We start from the raw sequence: 22,137 nt of genomic DNA, 5'->3' as shown, positions 1-22,137 counted from the left end.
CAGCTAAATGTGGTTTTGTTTTGTATTTCCTTTGTCAATTTCAGCTGATTTCAGACTGACCCATTCTGAAAATAAGGCTGCATTTCACAATTCCTGGAATGTGCCCACGTAAGAAAAGAAGGCAGGTAGTCTGTTTGGTGATAATATATTTCAAGAGCTAATTGTTATTTCCTGTGAATTTGCAACACAACGTTCTGTGAGTTGAGTTGGAACTAGAATATCAAATACCAAATAGTATACAAGAGGAATAACACTACAAAAAAAATTTCAAGTCAAAAATCAAAACAGAGCTCAGAGATTTCAGAAGCAATGGCTTCCTGTCAAGAATAACTGTCATTAAAATTTCCATAAGCACCAGTGAAATTGATTTTGGGGAAAAGTCTAAGGGAGGGTCTGTTTTATAAGACACAGTGAGACTTTATTTTATTCTGAATTTTCCCAGCCAAGTTTGTAAGATCTCAGATTTTTCTTGGGCCCTTTCCCTGCCAAGGGGCCAAAGGTTTATCTTTATTGACACATACAGAGAAAAAAATTTCATCCAGGGACCTCTATCAGCAGAGTCTGAATAGTCTTCTTTGGCTAGTGAATCACATTAAGGGAGTCTCAGTCCTGCGATGATCAGTGGCGAGAAGTTCAAAAAATAATAAAAAGAGCAAGCACGCAGGCGTCACAGTACGCTTCTGATATAATGCACCAAACCCATGAAGCACAAGAATTGGTCTGGCGTCATTGTTTTATGTTCTCTGGATGTTGAAGAGTCTGATTTGCATTAGAAACCTCTGCATTCAATAAACAAAAATCAGGATAATAATGACCAAAGTACTATTTGGAACAGAAAACAAACTCAAGCAATGAGTGTTTTGCACTGAATTCATTCAAGATTTTATTAGTTAAGCTCTCACTTAGGTTATTAGGCTCAGCTTGCTTTTTATTTCACTGGCCTCAGTTATTGCAAACAAAAGGAGCCTGGTGTGTGTGTGTGTATGTGTGTGTGTGTGTGTAAGCGCACGTATGTGTGTGTGTGACAATGTCAGACATATCACACACAGGCTTTCTACATTCTTCACATTGCAAATCCATCAACAAAAGGAAGAAGATCTGAAGGGAATGAGTTTTGTTGTTGTTGTTGTTGTTTTTTCTGGTTTAGGGGATGGAGGGAGAATTTCTTCACATAAACAAGAAGGTTAGAATTGGAAGTCTGCTAAAAAAAATGTTAGAGCTGACCACAGGGTTGTAAATCCACTGACTGGAAGGAGGAAAAGAGAAACATTGCAAGCGACTGAAGTGTGTGGTGTGGCTGCAATGTTTGTGGGTTAGATGAGAAACAAGCGCTGAGTGAAACAGAGAAGGGGGGTGGCTGGTGTGATTTGTTTGGTGTTCAGAGCCAATAGAAATCCCAGACTGTGATAATATCCCCATGCAGCGCCGAGAGGATTCAGAGCTAAGTCTCCGGGCTCCTTTCACATCTGCAGGAGCAGCCAGCCTGGGACCGCGCGGCGCGGGGCGCGCTCTCGCCTCTCCTGCACCCTCGGCCGGCGCGCTTCTCTTATGGGCGTCTGCTGCAGGCCGGCGGCGGCGGAACTGAAGGCGGCGGCGGGAGACCAAACTTAGACCCCGCTGCGCGCTAGAGAACTCAGAGAAGGCAGAGGGAGAGGGAGAGAGAGAGAGAGAAGGGACCCGAGGAGGAGGCTTCCGTCACGTCATTGCAGGTACGCAGCTTGTCACGACTAATGTGACACAGACAAGGTTTCTGATTTCTACCTTCACTAGGCACTTGGAATGAATTGACGTGGTTTGTTCCGTGGCCGGTCAGGACGGAAAGCCCCGAGTGAAGGTCTCGCCGGTTTCACTCCGGGTAATTCAAGCTGTTGGCGTGTGTTTTGGGGCCACAAGGTTTATTCACCTATTGAATTATGCGGGGGTGTAAAATAAGGACCTTCAAACTTGACCGTGATCGCTCTTTCTTTCTCTTTTAAATAACATCCATACCAATATGTTGTCACATCGCCAATAAATACCTCTTGGTGACTGCCATTCTAATTATGCCTATAGCGAGGCAAACACCACCCGATTGTTAGAAAGCGGGCTGTGAACCTCTCCCACCTACCTATCAGGTTAATATCCACCCTACAGGAATAAGAACCACAGCGGACTTCGGCAGAGTTCTGATTTTTTAAAAACATATGGCCAAGGTGCACTCGCCTCGTGAGTGAAATATCAGTACTATCACTGTCCTGTGGTTGAAGAAGAGAGAAGGGAGGTAGATATTTTTTTATGTGATTGTCAGTGATCCTGTGTACCTGACTTATTTCTACATTGTCTTACGAGTTGAAAAATGCATTTGTATTCTGCACGCCAGGAAGGATCAGTTCCAGGATCTCATGTATTACTACATTAAAAAGTCATGAATTGGAACTATCTAGTAGATGTGATAGTTGTAAGAAAATATTGATGTTTGATTTTATTTGATCCTAAAACTCATAGACTTCTATTTCTTTTTCTTTTTTTTTTTTAATTTTGAGGTGTGGGTTTTGTTTAAAAAAAATCTATTTCCTAAGATCTTATCACGTTTGGTTTGAAATTTTAAAGATGGTTATATAACTCCCCCCGTTGATTACTTGTGATTAAATTAGCATTGCTTAATGAGTTCAGTTTTTCCTGGGAAAAGCCAGAGGGGACCGCATGAAGTCTCAGTTAAAAAATCGGTCTTGCTTTGCAGTCTTCAAGGGCTGGCTGGTATTCATGTGGCTTTGAATCCCTATGAAGAACGCTTTTTCTGCAGTGGAACAGATTGGAACTCCAGTACAGCCAGAGAATGGCTCTGCAGCAGGTGCAGGGGCAATCAAATACCTTACCTTCCGTCTAAGTAACACTCTTCCCGGTGGAGTCTTAGTCGATCACATCCAAACCATTCACTGATAATTTGCAATCGACTCACCATTCAGCAGTGCTTAGTTTTCAAGGTAGCTCTTGTCCCAAGACATGTGCCCGACCAAGGAAGATAAGGAAGTTATAAGAAAGGTATTTGTGTTGTATATCACGGTGGAGAATTTATGTCGACCTTCTTTGTTTGTTTGTTTTTTATTTCTTATCAGATGAACATGTTCTTTCTGTCATTAAAGGAAATGCATGCTTAGCTCTCCCATGCAGTCAGGAAAACTTCATAGTTTTTGCCCATTGACTGATCTGAATGATTTTGTAGAGTGTTTTTTGAAATCCTGTCAAAGTATAGACATGGCAAGTGAATACTATGTTTAGGAGAAGGCATTTGATTTTATAGATGAATACTTTTTTCCTTTTACATCAGAAAGAAACTGTAAATAATTTAGCTGTTCAAATAAATATAAGTTAATCGACCCAACTACATTCTATCAGTAAAGGGTTGTTTTGTATGATTGTGAGTATTTGTCAATCTTTTATAAATAGAATAGATGCAATAAGTTGGGATCTATTTCCCTCTTACCTTTCTAACTCTAAAGCAATGTTGGGCGTGTTGGTAGCAACTTTATGAGTGTGAGACTGATTATATTCACTTTGTATAGACTAGGAGACACTGAAGGCTTTTCAAAGATAAATATAAACAATGCTGTGATTATTCATTGTTTTGTGCTATCATTCTTCATTGAGAGAGGTAATCAACAGTTCATTCTCTATGAATCTTACTAGAGCCAGCCAGAGCTTTACATACCCTCGAGTTATAAGTTTGGTAAAGTTTAAACAAGGTACATGTCTTTAAATCTCTTTAAAGTAAACACCCCTTTTTCTAATGCAAAGGAATGGTATTAGACTCTCAGTTCTTATTGATATGGAGAGGATTGGCCTGTCTGGGTCAAGGGCAGACACTGAGAGACTGCAGAGGCGCAGGCATATGACAGATTAGTTCAGTCACTGTTGTACTTCAGTGTTCCTACAGCAAATTGCCCCTGTGCGATGTGCCAGGTTGCAGGCGTGTTCTCAGTATCAGGGCCCTTCAACTATTTAGGGAAAAAAAAAGAATTATTTCAACCAGGGAAAACATGCCCAGCATTGGGCTTAAATGGGTCACGTAAAGCACCCACAAGAAAGACATTGTTTCGAAGGACAAGGTGTTCAGTGAAAAATTAGACCTATGGTGCCATCCACTTCTTGGATTAGCTGCTTCTTGATAGTTCTTTTGTTTCTAATAATATTCAGTATAATAGATCTAATCATGTCTAGAATTAATTTTGATCACATGTCAGGCTAAAATGTGGTCCTCAGACTCAACACTGACCAATGACTTCAGCAGATTTCCTATCACCACCACTTCTACTTGGAAATATGTCTTTAAGTGGCCAGTGCATTGACGGGACGCAGACGGTGTTGGGGCACTGATTTGCAGAACAGAGTCCCAGAGCCACATGGGTGTTAAGAGGCTGGAAAGTGAGCGGGTGGAAGCCACAAGGGTATAAAGTGAGATGACATAAAGATTGACATGCTTCAGCATAAATCCTGGAGCCAAAGGAAAATGAAAATGAATGTATTTCCTCCAATTAGCTTCGGATACACATTTTTGATTAGCTTCAAGTATACATTTTTGATGAGACATCCTGAATATTTTAAATAAACTCTCTTGTGTTCTTAGGTATATCCCACACAGGTGTGGGATTAAAATAAATGCATTTGATGTACTGTAACACTCCTGTCCATACAGGCCAGGAGAGGGCAGCATGCAAACTCTGAAAAAGTGATTTGCTACCTCCTCTTGACCATGAGGAAGACTCCAGTCTCCAAATGGCTAAAAAATGTCTCTCCAACTTGAAGTACCCTCTTCCCTTTGGAGTACCAACTCTAGAATCTTAGTAAAGGCACGCCATCCAGAAAGGTTTGTTTCTATTTTGGCCTCCAAAATTGGTGCTACCTGGCAAAATCAGAAAAGTAGCAGCGTATTTCACAGTGAGCTCAATTTCCCTTTCTTTTAGTTAGCTTTACCCTTTGATCCTATTCAAGCAGTCTTGATCTTGAATCTGGTAGGAGATGGGTGAGAGAAAGGGAAAGAGAATGCAGGGAAAAGAGGACAAGAAAGAATGGGGTTTCTCAAGTTGGTTCTCCAGGGGAAATGTTTATGAGCTGCTTTCTCAGTAGACCCAGCCTTTGTTTTAAGCATATCTCAAATACAAGTTCAGAGCCACAAGGATCCATTTTGTCCACTGACAATCAGAATCCTAGCAAATTTGGTTTCAAAACAAAAGAACTGGAATAGCTTCTCTTGGTTGTACCCAGAATCTAAAAGACATATGCTGACTGGGCACGGTGGCTCACGCCTCTAATCCCAGCACTTTGGGAGGCCAAGGTGGGCAGATCACCTGAGGTCAGGAGTTCAAGACCAGCCTGGCCGACATGGTGAAACGCCATCTCTACAAAACTACAAAAATTAGCCGGGCATGAGGGCAGGTGCCTATAATCCCAGCTACTCAGGAGGCTGAGGCAGGAGAATCGCTTGAACCCAAGAGGCGGAGGTTGCAGTGAGCCAAGATCGTGCCATTGCACTCCAGCCTGGGCGACAGAGCAAGACTCCATCTCAAAAAATAAAAAAATAAAAATAAAAATAAAATAAATAAAAGACATAGGCTAAAAAATAAGAATTATGTATCCACCTCTTAGAGGTTCAAAAATGATTAAAACTAGTCAATCATAAACCTAGCCTAACTTTTTTTTTTTGGAGACAGGGTCTCACTTTGTCCTCCAGGCTGGAGTGCAGTGGCACTATCTCAGCCCGTTGCAGTCTTGACCTCCTGGGCTCAAGGGATCCTCCGACCTCAACTTCTCCAGTAGCTGTGACCACATGCTCATGCCACCATGCCTGGCTAATGTTTGTATTTTTTGTAGAGACAGGGTTTCACCACATTGCCCAGGCTGGTCTCAAACTCTTGGTCTCAAATCTACCTGCCTTGGCCTCCCAAAGTGCTGGGATTATTACAGGTGTGAGCCACCATGCCCAGCAACTTAAAACTTTTTAAAGCTTGTGGCTAATCGGCTGTATCCTTGTGCAGTTGCTACCATCAGAGATGAGTCATCTTCTAGGGACAAACTATAATTGCACATAGAAGAGAGAAATAGTCACTCTTAAAGTGGGTGTCCTGTGACTGGCGGTGATGACTTCCAAATGGTTCATCACAATTTTGCTAGGCCGGAGATGTTAGTTTCAGGAGCAACCTTGTCTCTTTACTGTCTTTAGTTCAGCTGCTGCACAACTCACTACTACATATGAGGGACCTAGGAGGAAGCTCAGAGAGGGGCTTTTTAAACATCTGAGAGGGCCAGCGTAAAAGCATTCTGGAGGAAAACGCTGTGGCTACTCCTGAGAGAGCGGAAGGCAAGAGAGATGTTGGGCTGGGGGTGGACGCATTGGGGCAAGGATGTAAAGACATCTGTGTGGGGAAAGAGTGATTCTGCTGCTTGGGTGCGGAGGATTCCAGGAGGCTCAAGAGGCTGTGCCCATCGAGGGCTCAGCAGCTCACGTGCATGTGTGAGGACTTGAAAGCTCGGATCTCCACTTCTTTCCCATGCCACCATACTCTGCTGGAAGGTGTGGTGGCCTTGAATCAAAGCAAAGGTTTTTTCAAGGACAAAGGCAAGATTCTTGGCATCTGGGAGGAGCAGGGAGGTCACTGTTTGTCTCCTCCATTTTCAGCCAGATTAGCCTCTGCTGCACTTCCATGTGCTGCCTAGAAGTAGGTGGTGCTCTGATGCAAGGAAAGCATGGGTGAGTGTGAGAGGCTCACCCAGGGTCTCCATGGAATCAAACACAATGCCATAATAGTAGGGTATTAACAAATGAGGGGGAAAAATAAGCCATAGAGGCCAGGGTGGGGAGGAATTGTAAAATTTATCACCCAAAGTCTAAGACCAAGTTTCTGCTGCTATTTTGCAGATTTTAATGTAGCACATCCCGATTATTTTTAGTCAGAAAAACCCCAAGCTCCATCTCTCTTTTGCAGATTACTTTCCAATTGAAAAAAAAATCTAATAACTGAAGGAGAAATCTCTTTGAAGGTGCTTACCTGATTGAGAGATATAATAGAATGAGTGAGACTCCAGCAGATACCACAACCCTCATTAAAAGGCATACTAGAAGGGTACGTTTCACTAAGAAACCATGTCTGCATTGTGAAGGCAAGAGATTTGGAAACAAAAGAAATACATGACTTGTAGAAAAGTCCTCTTAAAGGACACTTTTTGAAGGACAGGAGGCCAAGAACACAAATATTCCCAAACGCCACTTTCATGTTATGGATGAGGAGCCATTCCAAGCTAAAATTCTTCTGTCCTATAATTTATGTAAACAATGAGAGAGGGGGAAAAAAGAGAACGCTGAGCAGGGGCACACTTGACCAGCTCCTATGAAATGCTAAGTTGACTTTGTCTAGTACAAACTGTCTGCATTAAAAATATTATTCAACCTGGCTCTACAGCTGCGACTCTAAAGGCTGAGAGGAAGCTAATCTTATCATCTGTGGAAAACTAACCACCTCTCTCTGCTTTCATGCAATTATAACATGAACCCTGGATAATGCATTATATTTTCTAATTATAGTAGCTGTGTTTTGGGAACGTTGATAGATGTGTGACATTGTACATAGAGTTAATAAAAATCCAGCAGCTCTGTCATGAGATTTTCCTGCCTTTACTGGGAATCTAAATCTCATCAGCATTTCAAACAATCTTTAATTTTTCCTTATCAATAATTTTTAAAAATTGAGATTGTTCTAACATTTGTTGAATGCATATCATGTGCCAGATTAAAGTAGACACATCCCACAGATTATTTAATTCAGTCTTCACCACAGTCTCAGGAGTTTATCTTCTGCAAGTTTTACCGATTAAGAGAATTTCTCATAACCATAACATCTGATAGCTGAGAACATATCCCTTCAGTCAGTCAGTCCTACAGGCGTGCATTCAACAGATATCTATTGGTGCATTCAACAGATATCTATTGAGTCCCTTTGTATAATTAGAAGAGAATAACAATTAATCATCAATTGTATAGTTGCTTTTACTAGTATAGTCCTTTACATTATATTTTCACAAACATTCTTGCATTTAATTCATGTATTTCACATACATTCTTGTGTTTATTTCACACATTCTTGCATTTAATTCCTGCCAGTCATTCACATATGCAAAAACAATAACAGCAAACATCTTCTATAGCACTAGCCCGTCACTAAATGATCGAATTTACATATATGATTTCATTCATGATGGAATATTGATTGATTTAGTTTCAGATCCACGGGAGTGGATTTGATCAGATGTTTATCGTCCATCTAATAGATGATAAACAGATGGAAAATATTCACCCTCAGACCCACTACTTGAGAGCAAAATAGATCTGTGTAAACTTTAACTTCTCTGCTAAGAGTGTGCTCGGTGTTTGGGGCAGCATCCCCTGGCTGCAGAGACCACCTTTCCTTGTTCCTTATGAACACTTGGAGCAATACAGAAATATATATCTTCAAACATATGTATTTAAGACTTCAGCTTGACCAATGGCATGGAAAATACACTTACGATGCCATTTCTATGAACTCAGAGAATGTAAACTTTGAAAGAAACAGGCAAAAAGCATCACTTTGTTTTAGAGGGTCAAATAGTACTAAGACTTTTTTTCACCTAGAAGAGAGTTATCTGGTACTTTGAAAAAAAAAATTAACCTAAGAACCTCAGGAGACCTGGGTTTGCACCTGTTTCCATTTTTCACATCCTTGGGGAAAGTCTACACCGTCTCTTGAGTTCACTCTTTACATTGAGAAGGCGGAAGTGGCTCTTCGGGCTTCATTCCAGCTGTAAACGTCAATTCTACATGCTTCCCTCTGAGAAATGGCTGACAGTTGTTAGTTAAAGAATGACTATTTGCTAAGCATTTTATAGGTATCATCTAATCTTTACAAAAATCTTAGCTAATAGTGTTATCATCCTCATTTACAGATGATATTACTAAGACTTAGAGCTTTCAAAAAGTGACACAATCAAGCATGCTGTAGAACCGTTTCAATCTGGCCGGGTGCAGTGGCTCACGCCTGTAATCCCAGCACTTTGGGAGGCTGAGTTGGGTGGATCACTTGAAGTCAGGAGTTCAAGACCAGCCTGGCCAACATGGTGAAATCCTGTCTCTACTAAAAATACAAAATTAGCTAGGCGTGGTGGCACATGCCTGTAATCCCAGCTACTCGGGCGCCTGTGGCAGGAGAATTGCTTGAACCTGGGAGGTGGAGGTTGCAGTGAGCCGAGATCGCACCATTGCACTCCAGCCTGGGCAACAAGAGCGAAACTCCATCTCAAAAAAAAAAAACAAAACAAACCTGTTTCAATCCTACCTCTTCCACACTTCCTATAGTATGTTGTGCCTTCATTCACTTATAAGTACTGAGAAGATACTATGTGCAAAGCACTGTGCAAGATTATAGGGTATAATAGTGAAGAAGACAGTTAAGGTACCTTAACGAGCTCAATACTAGTACGAAAGACCAAGAATAACCTAGTCATTACAATGGTGTTTATTGGGTATTATAACCAGGATCCTCCGAAAATCTATGGCATTGTTTCGGCCTTACTGACAAAGCCATTTGACAACATAAGTCTTTTCATTGTAATAGCTCAAATTTTTTCTTTACATCATTTCAGATATTTTTTCCACTGGAGTTTAATATGGTTTTAATCTTCCTTGTATAATTATTTTTGTAACATGTTTACATCTTTCACTAACTTTCAAGCTCCCTTGAGGGCAGAGGCTATTTCTTGTTCCTCTTTTTATTTCTCAGCACAAAATCGATGCTTAAGGAACTATTTCTGATCTGACTCTATTGAGATCCAGCTGCAGCTAATTTAGAGTTAGGATCAGAGACTGCTGCTTATCTGCTGAAAGGCACAGTCTTCAAAAAATTCTAAACACACATCTATCACAGGCTAGACAAATGACAGACTCAGTCTTTTGTCCTGGGAACTTTTTGGGTTTTTTTTCATTTTGTCTTGTGTTGTTTATCCCTTATGTTACAGACTCCTAACTGTTTAAAATGATCACTGCAGTGAGAAAATAAAAATGTCAAGAAAAATCAATTAAGTTTTTTAAATTTACTACTTAGACACTAAAATACTAAATGAACCATTTTGACAGGTTTTGTTTTTCCAAGTGAAAGAAAATTTATTTATTTATTATTAGAGAATGCCGAGGTGGTCCTGTAAATTTATCTGTCATTCCCCTGGGATGGGCTGGTCATAGCAACCTGGAATGCATGCTAACCTTCTGGGCTCATTGCTTCCATTTGGAAATTAACAAATTCTTGCTCAAGCAGAAGAAAATGATAAGATTACTAAAAATTCTGGAAACACTGTCATTTTTGGATTAGGAGACTTAATTTAGGAGATGCTGGAGAGTTTTTAAGAGGACTAATTTGTTCTATGTGGTTTTCAAAGGTTAGATTTTTTTTTTAAATCTCTGTAAGGATACTTTACCTTGGTGACTTTTTTGTTTGTTTGTTTTTTGAGACAAGGTCTCACCCTGTTCCCCAGGCTGGAGTGCAGTGGTGCAGTGGCATGATCTCGACTCACTGCAGCCTCAAACTCCCACGCTCAAGTGATCCCCTGACCTCAACCTCCCAATAGCTGAGACTAGAGGCATGTGCCACCATGCCTGGCTAATTTTTCAACTTTTTGTAGATGCTTGAAATGCTTGTTCCTTGGTGCCATAAAGAAATAGCACTTGAACATAAATGTAATTTATTTAGTAAGACCATTTTTACTTCCTGCAGAAAGGGTACACTAGCCAGCAGTGTTGCCACGAGAGTACACTGAACAAAGGAGACAGGGTCATTTATAACCTGACGTGTCCCCCCTACTGCTGTGTCCAGTTTCCATTGGCTGTAAAGGGACCTCACATTCTGTATTTGTCCCATTTGGCTAGCAACTTAGAACTTTTTAAAAGAGGCAAAGGTAAAGGGGAACAAAGGAAGGAGGAAGTAACTTGTGGAATGCTGAGAAAGGTAAAAACACTTTTAAATAAGGAATAGGAACAGGCTATGACCTAATGCTTGCTTGGACCAGTATAAGCATGCCAGGGCAAATTTTTAGGAGCACAGGTCTTTGAATAAATTTTGCTTCTAAGAGAAATTACTATTTATTCCTAATTAGATGGGGAGGAAAGTCTTTGAAGAGGAACCTCTATTTTCACTTTTTACGTAGAGATGGGTCTCACCATGTTTGCCAAGCTGGTCCCAAACTCGTGGGCTCAAGTGAGCCTCCTGCCTTGGCCTCACAGAGTGCTGGGATTATAGGCGGGAGCCACCATGCCCAGCCTACTTTGGTGTTCTATAAGAATTGAGGGGAATCTGGGAAATTTGATGGGAAAAAATTGCTTCTTGATTTCCACTTACTTGTAACTGAAATATCACATTCTCTTTAGTTATGAATGTAACAAACCACAGTAATATTAATAGAATCATGGCTTTGGCACCAATAGAAATTAGAATTGCTTTCATATCATGTTACAGTTGATACCAATGTCTCAAAATATCACTTGCACTTACCTAGTACTTAAAACTACTTGAAAATTATGGAAGTTATCATACGTGCTTTTAGATCTCATTATTTAGGGCCTTATAAAGAAGACCAGACAATTGTAGATCATACATTTTATATACACACACACACACACACACACACACACACACGTGTAGTTATACAAAGCTGCTATGGTTGGGATATTTGTCCCCTCTACATCGCATGTTGAAATGTGACCCCTGATACTGGAGGTGGGGACTGGTGGGAGGTGTTTTGATCCTGGGGGTGGATCCCTCATGAATGGCTTGGTGCCCTCCCCACAGTAATGACTGGGTTCTCCCTCAATTCATTCACTTGAAAGCTCGTTCTTTAAAAAGAGCCTGGCACCTCCCTTCTCTCTCTCCTGCTTCCTCTCTTACCGTGTGACACCCCTGCCTCCCCTTAACCTCTCACCATGAGTGGATGCCTCCTAAGGCCCTCATTAGAAGTGGAGCAGAAGATGCCAGCACCATGTTTCTTGCACACCTGCAGAGCTGTGAGTCCAATAAACCTCTTTTTCTTATAAATTACCCAGCCTCCTCAGGCATTCCTTGAGAGCAGTGCAAATGGACTAACACAATAGCATATATATAAAATATATATATAACACAATAGCATATATATAATACATATATAATATAACACAATAACATATGTATGTGTGTATATGTAAATATGTGTATATATAGTTTCCCTTGTAATGTTACATACTTTTTGAATTTAAAACCATTATTCTGAGAAGGAGTCATTAAGGTTCATCAGACTTTAAGGCAGTCCATGGGGAAGAATAGGTAAAAAATCCCATGCAGTAGGGCAGTAAATTTGAAGTCAACCTTTCTAACTTCTAACACCTTCAGCTGTCTTAAATGGGATGGGTCGCCAGGTGAGCCAATGAAGTTTGTGCTGGAGGGAGAGATGGATGGGTGATGAATGGGAACATGGATGGGAGAGGAGTCATGCATCAGATATAGAGTTGGGCCTTGATGGTAAAACCCAACACTGAGGCTCTTTAGGCTCAAGAGAAAGAGAAGAGGAGATGTGTATCTCTTTCCTCTACTTGAATTTGCTCTAGTTTGAGCCAAATGGCTTCTATAAGGAGGGAAGAGTCCTTGAGGGCATACCTTATGCCACTTCTCTTTGGATTTGAAACTGGATTTGAAACTGGATGGTTTCAAGCACCGGTAACTACTTGTTGGATGAGTGAATTGAATGGCTCAAGGCCACAGTTGATGATCAGGTGTGGCTGGTGCCCTGGAGCCACAGCCTATCTGTCTGAGTTCCCATTGATAGCTCCCCACCCCATTGGAATTCTCTCTTTCTCTTTTCTTTTTTTGAGACGGAGTCTCGCTCTGTCGCCCAGGCTGGAGCGCGGTGGCGCGATCTCCGCTCACTGCAAGCTCCGCCCCGCCCCGGGTTCCTGCCATTCTCCTGCCTCAGCCTCCCGAGTAGCTGGGACTACAGGCGCCTCCACCACGCCCGGCTAATTTTTTGTATATTTAGTAGAGACGGGGCTTCACGGTGTTAGCCAGGATGGTCTCGATCTCCTGACCTCGTGATCCACCCGCCTCAGCCTCCCAAAGTGCTGGGATTACAGGCGATGAGCCACCGCACCCTTCCTCTTTTTTTTGTTGTCTTTTTTTTTTTTTTTTTTTTTTTTGAGATCAGTCTTGCTCTGTGACCAGGTTGTAGTTCAATGGCGCGATCTCAGCTCACTGCAGCCTCCGCCTCCTGGGTTCAAGCAATTCTCCTGCCTAAGCCTCTCAAGTACCTGGGATTACAGGCTCCTGCGACCACGCCTGGCTAATTTTTTATTTTTATTAGAGACGGGTTTTCACCATGTTGGCCAGGATGGTCTTGATCTCTTGACCTTGTGATCCTCCTGCGTCGGCCTCCCAAAGTGCTGGGATTACAGGCTGGAATTCTCTTTTCGTGCTCTTTTCTGTTCTGCTGTGATGTGAGCTCTTTAAGGAGTCATAATTATTTTTATCTTGTATGTTACAGGGAATCACAATGCTTAGTGTTTGGTGAATAAATGAATAAATGTCCCTGTAGAGGTCACTATTGTTACAGAACCAATGGCTCCATTAAAAAAAATAAATAAATTAAGGAAAAAACATATAAGAAAGAATAATTCTGACTTTACTCATCATAAGTATCATGGGATGGGGTCATAATGTTAAATTCTGACCCACTAAGTACCCAAATAAAAACCTCAGAAAATAATTCTGTTAATGGTAAGACAAGCAACCTCTCTCCCTGTTCAACTTAATGGACATGTTGACAGAAAATAGCTTTTAGGATTGCTGGGGCCTAGGCAAGCTCTGAAAATTTCTAGGGAGGTAAACAAAGTGTTTTATTTGGTACCTAAGCTGAGAACTTCTCTGTATTAAAGGATGCCAAGATAGTCCTATAAGTGTATCCCTCATATCCATAAGGTTATGGAAATAGTTTTGGAAGGTATTGCTTTTGCTGAAAGGAAGAGTAGGGAGGGGGGCAAGAGAGGATTTATTGAGCACTTACTATATGTTCCAGGTATTTTAACACACAATATCTTTTTTATTTTTTATTTTTTGAGATGGATTCTTGCTCCGTTGCCCAGGCTGGAGTGCAATGGTGTAATCTCGGCCTCGGCTCGCTGCAACCTCTGCCTCCCGGGTTCAAGCGATTCTCCTGCCTCAGCCTCCAGAGTAGTTGGGATTACAGGCGCCCATCATCATGCCCAGCTAATTTTTGTATTTTTAGTAGAGACGGGGTTTCGCCATGTTGGCCAGACTGGTCTCGAACTCCTGACCTCAGGTGATTGCCCGCCTCGGCCTTCCAAAGTGCTGAGATTACAGGTGTGAGCCACTGTGCCCGGCCTAACACACAGTGTCTTAATAAGCTTTTGTAACATCTTTTTGAGGTAAATGCTGTTGTCCACACTTTACCAACAAAGAACTGAAGCTCACTGAGGTCCAGTAAATTTCCTAACTTCACACAGCCTCTTTATAGAGGCTAAATAAGCATTCAGACTGAGGGCTTCAGAAGCCTTTTCCCTTAATAACTTTGGTTCTAGCTCCTCACATCATATTAGGCTTCAAACTGGAGACACAGGCATAAGACTCCATGTAGGCTGTGTTGAGTGGGTAGTCAAACAGAGAGATGTGTACCATTGGTTTGGGGCATGAATTTTGAAGTCAAATAAACCTGGCTTTGTTCCTATATGTGTGGAACTATCACTTTGTATCAGTAATCCTTATCTGAAGTTGTACAGTGCCGTCTTAAGAATTATGTGAGATAATGCTTTTTGCACAGGCATAAAAACTCAATTTTATTATTATTGTTACTATCATTACTTTGCAGGCTTTTGATATTAGTGAATTGGGGCTGAGAAGCAAAGGTCTTCAGAATGTTATCTGTGAAGGTTGCTGGAAGAACGGTTTATTATTATTACTACTTTGGAATTGAGGCTTCAAATCTAATTTTGTGAACTGAGATAAACAAAGTATCTGGGCCTGAATTTTGTCTTTGAAATGGAAATAATAATTATTTGGAGGAAGAGCTAATCAAGCACTCTAAACAAAACCATTGATTCATTCAACAATTATTTATGGAACCAGAGCTAGAAATAGCAGGAGATCAAAAGATGGGACCACGTTTTCAAGGAGCTAATAGTTCATGGGGAAGGCAAGACATGCATGTGAACAATTAAAACACGGCCAGGCATGGTGACTCAAGCCTGTAATCCCAGCATTTTGGGAGGCCAAGGCAGGTGGATCACCTGAGGTCAGGAGTTCGAGACCAACCTGGCCAACATGGTGAAGCCCCGTCTCTACTAAAAATGCAAATCTTAGCCATGTGTGGTGGTGGGCGCCTGTAATCCCAGCTATTCAGGAAGCTGAGGTAGGAGAATTGCTGGAACCCGGGCGGTGGAGGTTGTAGTGAGAGGAGATCATGCCATTGCACTCCAGCCTGGGTGACAAGAGCAAAACTCCGTCTCAAAAAAAAGAAAAGAAAACAATGAAAACACAAGGTAAAAACTGGATAGAACTGGTAAAGACATGGACATATAAGGTACCCTGAGTGTTGGGTTAGTGAACTGTTATTTCAAAGGAAAATGGTCTGAGTGCTCCTGTAAAGGTCTGGGAAAATTACACTGTGCCACGTTTCACGATTTTTTTCTGCTTTCTCCACTCCATGATACATGTTGGATGTTTCATGCCTTCCAACTCAAGATAAAAGGAAAACACGTCATCTCTTTGTTTTACACACAAGGAAGTGATAGCCCAAAAAGTTGTGTGTTTTAAGACTGCGGACTAGCTGGTTGTCAAATTAGCACTTGAATCCAGGTTCCCGCATTCCCAGCCTACCCTTCTTTCTACTACACCATGCTCCCTTTTGAGCGTCCACCATTTGGCTGAGCCTAAACCAACAGTACACGAAGTGTTGCAAGATAGATTGCACAAAGGTCCAAGGTACAGCTGCAGGATATGTGCCAGATTGGGGGAGAAATCATTTTGCTTTGGGAGCAATAGAAGGATTTCATATACATGCAACAAAGTTTGTTGTTGTTGTTTCATTTGGATCATTTTTCCTAGTGCTCACTGCGGCACTAAATTATCCCGGAGCTTCGATACTCCAAGGCTAAGGTCCACTGAAACAGTCCTTATCATTTCTAGAAGCCCAGTGGTGCCTTCAGCTGGTGTGATGGATAAAGTAGCAGCTCTGGCCACTGACTACCCTTCCCAGGTTTTCAAGTGTTGTGGTACATTTTGACTTATCCAAGTAATAGCTATGACTCTTCTTCTCTTCTGTCTGGACCAAAAGATTGGTCTTCTCTGTGATATATATGCTCAGGTTTTTCCCCTTCCCCAAACTAGTGTTTCTTTTAGTCCAAATGCGCCATTTGGACTGGTTTATTTGGTCATGCTTAGACTTTCAACCAACAAAGGCAGCTTCTGGACTGGATTCAGGGACAGAAATGAGTGTGTCCATCCAGAGCTTTTTCCCTTCTGTTTGTCAGAGGAAGGTCACTCCCTGGAGGAAAACATCCTGTTCTTCTCTAGCCAGATCATGTTGGCACAGTGCTTCCTCTGCTCACCCCATCCCTTTTTTATATCTGGAGCCATACATGCACAGAACCAGGCAGCAACCTGGGATGAGAAACTTCCAATAAATAATAGACACAGCCCTCACTTACTGTTGTTGTTGGTTTTTTTTGTTGGTTTGTTTGTTTTTGGAGTCAGAGTCTTACTCTGTCGCCCAGGTTGAAGTGGAGTGGCATGATCTTGGCTTACTGAAACCTCCACCTCTTGGATTCAAGCAATTCTCCTGCCTCAGCCTCCCAAGTAGCTGGGACTACAGGCGTGCACCACCACGCCCGGCTAATTTTGTGTTATTAGTAGATACGGGGTTTTACCATGTTAACCAGGCTGGCCTCAAGCTCCTGACCTCAAGTCATCCGCCTGCCTTGGTCTCCCAAAATGCTGAGATTACAGGCATGAGGCACCACACCTGACCACTTAACTCTTTATTGAATGAATCAGTGGATGGATGGATGGGTGGATAAGTGAATGGATAAAATGCAGTCACTCTTTTCTGTGGTATTTTGAGAGCACTATGAAAGTCAGTAGCCAGATGGACTATTCACTATGGGGCAAGTATTATCCTTTGGAGAGACAAGCAAACATTTGACTCCAGAAGAGAAAGCAGCACAGTGCAGGGCATAGATCAAGCAGAGTATGCCCAAGGCAGAAAAGCCATATTCCATGGCTACTCACTTATGCTTGCCATCCTACTCCAGTTCAGTTCACATGCCACTGACTTTGAGTAATTAGGCCAGGGAAGATAAAAAAACTAACTCCTAATACCAAGTTCTTTTTATCCAAATTTGGAGCAAAACGCATGAGCTCTATTCTTGGGGTTGAATGAGACAGGATTGCTGATGACTGATGTCTGAATAGGCACCATATGGATTTGTAAAAAGGGAAGAAAATAATCCTCAGTTGTAAAAATATCTTCGGTCTTCATAAGGGTGATATGTACCCACATGCTTCTGTCAGGTGGTTTTGCTATAAATGATTACTCTTGGACTAATAGAAAAATTTCCTTTTATAGTGATTGTACATTTTCCCAGATTATCAGTGTAGCATGCAAAATCCCACAGCTTCAGACATTTAAAAGATCAAAGGCAGAGGCCATTGGGGTCTTTCGACTCACCACACACCAGAACAATAGTTTGGCTACCAAAAGTCCCTTTAATGACAAGAAGAAAGTGTGCTTTCATAATTACCAAGCTGCACTGTGAAAACCAATATGCATTCCTAATTCTTGCATTAAATATTCCTGTTATTTCTTGATGGCAGTAAAATTCAAATTGTCTCCATATGATTAAAACATTGGCCAGTTGAGGTTTGGAGCTGTTTAGTCGATATTAACTGCAGTGGTGTTGAACTGATTTTCTGTTTCAAATGACAGCCAAAACTATCAAATAAATCCAAAAATATTTAGTAGGGTGGCTTCTGAATATATAGAGGGTAGTTTATGACACACTCAGTAATCTCACTGAAGGAAGGGAAAATATATTTTCCATCTGTGTAACCCCCTCAGTAGCTGGCAGAGGGTAGTTGCTTAGAAAATGTTTTGGGGGTGTATGAAAAAAAGAGTAACTTCAGCATGGAGATTTGAAAGTAAGGATCTGTTAATTTAAAAAATCTAACAAAGACACAGATAATACCAACAAATCAGCCATCTGCTTAGAACTTTAGTCCTATTTCGTCAGTTCTGATTTGTGTATATTCGACAAACATTTATTGAGTTTCTACAACGTGCCAGGCATTGGGAATATAAAAAAGAATAAGATCTGCCTCCCAGCAGTTCCCAGGTCACTAGGAGAAACAAACATGTAAACAAACAGCCACATTCAATATTAAGGGTGACCTCTGAGCAAAATGAGGCCGGAGCAAGGCGGAAAGGGACATTTGAAACACTGGTTTTGCTCAGCAGGGACTGTGGAGCACATATCGTACTAGAAGAGATGGTGTGCTTGTTATTTTCAGCAGTTCCCAGCTCTCACATCACCTTCTTAGCAGTTTAGTTTTGTTGTCGTGACGGCATAGCAGTTCTGCTGTGAAGTTTTTTCCTAGCTCCTGGAACTACAAGGACAGGCCTACAGTTTGTGGCATCTAAACACCCCGCTGATTTGTTGCTTGTAGCTCAGGAGTGCCCTTTGGCAATCTGTGCTCTGAGAGCCCTGGCTCCTGGGCTTTGTTGCACACCCGAGACAGTGGTCTCATTCCTGGCTTTCTTCTAAAGTATCATAACCACGGCCGTTAAAATGGATTCTTGGAATCCAAGCAAGACACATTCAGGTGTAGTTCTTTGGAAAAATATGATCCTAGGAAGGGAATGCGCCACAGTAGAGTAGTAATACTCTGTTTCTGGTTTCATATCTGGCATTGGCTGAATTTCAGTTCATGAGAAAGGAGGACAGAGCAGGCCAGTAGCTTCCAGCTTTTATTTACTTGTGCACTGGCCAGAATGCAGGATGGAGAAAGTGACTATCAAAAGGTCAGATCCTTTTTTTTTTTCTCTCCCCTAAGTATGCACAAGGAGATAACCAAATGTTTGTTTTTCTATCAGAGCATACGTTTGGGTACATCTACGTGACTAAAGGCAACTGAATTGAAATCCTATGTCATAGGCTTACCTGGAATGCTCTAAACTGCTCTCAACAGCCTGAGATGGCATTAAAAATAGATTGAGTCACCTTGTTTTTTTTTTTTTTTTTGACAGTTTTTTTCTCGTTGCCCAGGCTGGAATGCAATGGCACAATCTCAGCTCACTGCAACCTCTGCCTCCAAGTTCAACCAATTTTCCTGCCTCAGCCTCCCGAGTAGCTGGAATTACAGTTGCGCACCACTATGCCAGGCAAATTTTTGTATTTTCAGTAGAGATGGGGTTTCACCGTGTTGGTTAGGCTTGTCTCAAACTCCTTATCTCAGATGATCCATCTGCTTTGGCCTCCCAAAGTGCTGGGATTACAGGCGTGAGCCACCGTGCCTGGCAAGCCACCTTGTTTCATAGGGTGGTTGCATACACCATTGACCTTTGGTCCATGGTCATTAGGACAGAAAAGTTGAGTCATTCCTCTCTAGTTGCATTTCCTTAACTTTCCTGTGCAAAAATATAATGGATCTCTTAAACACTGACTAAGACCTACATAACACTTATTATATGTGATGATTGATTAGACTTAGGATTCTAAGTTATATTTAAACAAGTAGGATCTTCATCTCCCAAATGAATTCAAGAATGTTCATGATGCAATAATAATAATGACAACAAAAATAATGTCTACCGATCATTCAGCCTACACAATAGCAGAACACTTATTTGGAGTATTCTACTATAATAACTGATATTATATTCATCACAACTTATTTAGGAATTGTTATATGCCAAGGACTCAGGTAAATCCTCTAGAGCATTTAAGCCTTAACAACAGTCCTGTGACAAGAGCATTGTTATCCCCATTCTCCAGACACCAGATCATCAGGTCACTTCCCCTTGAGGAAAAGGTAGGCCCTTTTCCTGTCTGCCTCCAAAACACTTCCTCTTAACCTTCATGCTAGACTAAGACCTGGGCACATTATTAGGTGTTTTGTAAACACAGTCTCATTTAATTCTCAAGACAAGCCAGGTATTATTATTGTCCTTTTTCATACAAATGAAAGTCCAGAGCTGCAGTGCCAAAAGCAAGGAGCCAGAATTCAGACCCAACTCGGCCTGACTCCAAAGCCCAGGCTTTCTGTCCACTCAATATGCTGCCTCCAGATGGCTTCCAGGCCATTATCCTCATTCCGAATTGCCTTCCCAGTGACTTTTCTTCCCCCTGAAATTCCCTTATTAGGGAATAACACCTTCCATTCCATAATTTGGAATATAACTGGAAAAGCAAAATCATGCTGGGGTATTTGAAGATTGACCCAAAGAACTCTGGGTTGCCAAGGGCTGCCCAGGAGGCGGGGGTGAATTATACCCCCAAGAGAGCAAAAGAACCTAAGAAAAGAAGCCTTGGGAGGTAATTAAGAAAGCACATACTTCACTTTTTTTTTTAAGGCCAAGTCTTGCTCTGTCACCAGGCTGGAGTGCAGTGGCGTAATCTCGGCTCACTGCAACCTCCACCTCCGGGGTTCAAGTGATTCTCCTGCCTCAGCCTCCTGAGTAGTTGGGACTACAGGTGTCTGCCACCACGCCTGGCTAATCTCTGTATTTTTAGTAGAGACAGGGTTTCACCACGTTGGCCAGATGGGATTGATTTCTTTTTTTTTTTTTTTTGAGACGGAGTCTCGCTCTGTCGCCCAGGCTGGAGTGCAGTGGCCAGATCTCAGCTCACTGCAAGCTCCGCCTCCCGGGTTCCCGCCATTCTCCTGCCTCAGCCTCCCGAGTAGCTGGGACCACAGGCGCCGCCACCTCGCCCGGCTAATTTTTTTGTGTGTGTTTTTAGTAGAGACGGGGTTTCGCCGTGTTAGCCAGGATGGTCTCGATCTCCTGACCTTGTGATCCGCCCGTCTCGGCCTCCCAAAGTGCTGGGATTACAGGCTTGAGCCACCGCACCCGGCCGGGATTGATTTCTTGACATCGTGATCCACCTGCCTTGGCCTCCCAAAGTGCTGGGATTACAGGCGTGAGCCACTGGCCCGGCCTTTTTTTTTTTCTTTTTGAGACAGAGTTTCACTCTTGTTGCCCAGGCTGGAGTGCAGTGGCGCGATCTCTGCTCAACACAACCTCCGCCTCCCAGGTTCAAGCAATTCTCCTGCCTCAGCCTCCCAAATAGCTGGGATTACAGGTATGCGCCACCACGCCTGGTTAATTGTGTATTTTTTAGTAGAGACAGAGTATCTCCATGTTGGTCAGGCTGGTCTCAAACACTCAACCTCAGGTGATCCACCCGCCTCGGCCTCCCAGAGTGCTGGGATTACAGGCGTGAGCCACCGTGCCCAGCCATACTTTACTTTTTTTATATGGGCTAACAGAGTGGGTATTAAATTGCCTTGTTTATATATATTATACAATCCTGTGCCACATAATGTCATTTTGGTTAACACAAACTGCATATATGACGTAGTCCCATAAGATTATAATGGAGCTGAAAAATTCTTATCACACAAATATTTACCACTGTGTTTATTTCCTTATACTATTCAGTACAGCAACGTTTTGAACAGGTTTGTAACCTCTGAGCAGTAGGCTATACCATATAGGCAAGGTGTCTTGTGTAAGTATGCTCTGTGATGCTCGCACAAGGATGAATCCCTAAAAATGCATTTTTAGAATGTGTCCCCTGTCGTTGACATGACTGCATATATAAATACATGTATATAAATATTCATATATAAAATACATATTTTTGACTCAACTTAGTTTTTGCTTTGAATTTCACTGTAGTATCCCCTGAAGATATTATTTATAAGATCTATGCCAAAGAACATATACAAACTCAATTTGGTTTTCCTTGGTTCTTTCTCTTATATCTTCTTTTGGATTTATTACTAAATTCTCAAATGTTCTACCCGTGTAAGGTTATCCCATTACTCC

General features: G+C 41.9%; 1 protein-coding gene across 1 annotated transcript in view; it reads left to right on the top strand.

Moving 5' to 3' along the window:
- The first annotated feature begins 977 nt into the window (after window positions 1–977).
- The window catches only part of GREM2 (gremlin 2, DAN family BMP antagonist), a 124,961-nt gene continuing 103,801 nt past the window's right edge, over window positions 978–22,137 (top strand). Inside the window, exon 1 of the mRNA XM_009196746.4 lies at window positions 978–1,709. The gene's annotated coding sequence lies outside the window, so the exon portion shown is untranslated. The remainder of the gene's footprint in view (window positions 1,710–22,137) is intronic.

This window comes from Papio anubis, chromosome 1 (genome assembly GCF_008728515.1).
Source record: "Papio anubis isolate 15944 chromosome 1, Panubis1.0, whole genome shotgun sequence".
Lineage (NCBI taxonomy): Eukaryota > Metazoa > Chordata > Mammalia > Primates > Cercopithecidae > Papio > Papio anubis.
Note: the sequence above shows the minus strand (reverse complement) of the source record. Positions and strands in the feature narration are given on the sequence as shown.